Raw genomic sequence first — 1,355 nt, 5'->3', positions numbered from 1 at the left:
TCGGGCCCCGCCCCCTCCCTCGCAACGCCGCCGCCTCGCGCGCGCGCGCGCTCCCGTTCGGAGCGGAGGGGGGGGGGTCTCTGCGCGTGCGCGCGGGGAGCTGAGGCGGCGGCGGGTCGCGGGGGGGCGAGCGCGGCCCCGGCCCTGTCACGGCCGGGCCCCGGCCTGCGCCGCTCCGGCACCGCGAGCGGGACTTCCAGCCATCCGGGCTGCGGCTCGCCTTCCCCGCGGCAAAGGGCCGAAGGCGCGGATGCCGTCCCTGAGCGGGCGCTTGCCCGCCGCCCCCCCCCGGCCTCTCCCCTCCTCCTGCCCGAACCGCCCGCGGGGCTTCGCGGCCGGGTCGGGAGCCCGGCCCGGCCCTGCGAGAGGCTGCCCGTGGGGCTGTGGTCTTTTGGTAGGGCGTAGTAAGGCGTTACTAGGGCTTGACTCCGGGGCGGAGCCCTGACTGGCAGGGGTGGGTGGGTGAGGGGGAGAAGGGGTCTCTGCTCGTGCGTGCGGTCCTGAAAAGAAATGCCAAAACAAAGGTTAGCGGGGACCTTCCAAACCGCGGTAAGCATAACCTCTCTTCAGGACATGGTTTCAGCAGGCGACAATAAAGACATCATCATTTTCACATCCTCTTCCAAAATGTGTGTGTTGGACCCAGACGCGCTCGCTTTTGGTAGGCGTTGGCTATCTTCTGGCAGTGATCGAGGACAAGTGCTGTAAGCAGAATCTACATGAGTCGGCCTGAACACCAGGTCTAACACCGACGCTCGTGAAAGTTGTTCAGGGAAGGTTCGGTCTGTGCAAAGGATGGCATCTCCAACAGCGCAGCGCTCTGCTGCGGGGACGGGCTTGCCTCCAGCCCTGCCCAGTCACCAGCGTCGCATCTTGTAGCTTTTATATACCTTTATGTGATTTCACGTGAAGTAACGCCGTCGAGGTTTGTCCCCACAAGCGGCAGGATCCCTAGTGAAATAAGATCTCTTCTGTGTCTGTGGAAAAGACGTGACCTCATCTGTCACGTAGGAGAAATCTGTGTGCAGATGACCCTTTCTCCACAAATACGTGGGGATACCAGGAAACAGGAAGATTTAAATCTTTAAATAAATAATTTCTTTTTTGCTCAGGAAGGCAGAGCAGGGAGGGGTAGGCCAGCAATTCTTCAAAGTTCAGGCCAAAACAAATGAAAGCATTTAGAGAAGCTGCAGGTTCCTTTTGGGCAATACACGTCTTTGTGGGGGTAAAAAATGCCATCGAACGCTTTGTGACGATGCTACACACAGGTGTCGGCAGGACGGCAGTGCTCCTCGGCCCGACCCTAGGAAATGAGAGCAGACGGGACGGGCAGGAGCTCCGACAGCAGCAGTCCA

The sequence above is a fragment of the Calonectris borealis genome, chromosome 13 (genome assembly GCF_964195595.1).
Source record: "Calonectris borealis chromosome 13, bCalBor7.hap1.2, whole genome shotgun sequence".
NCBI classification, from domain to species: Eukaryota; Metazoa; Chordata; class Aves; order Procellariiformes; family Procellariidae; genus Calonectris; species Calonectris borealis.
This window is presented reverse-complemented; position numbering follows the sequence as displayed.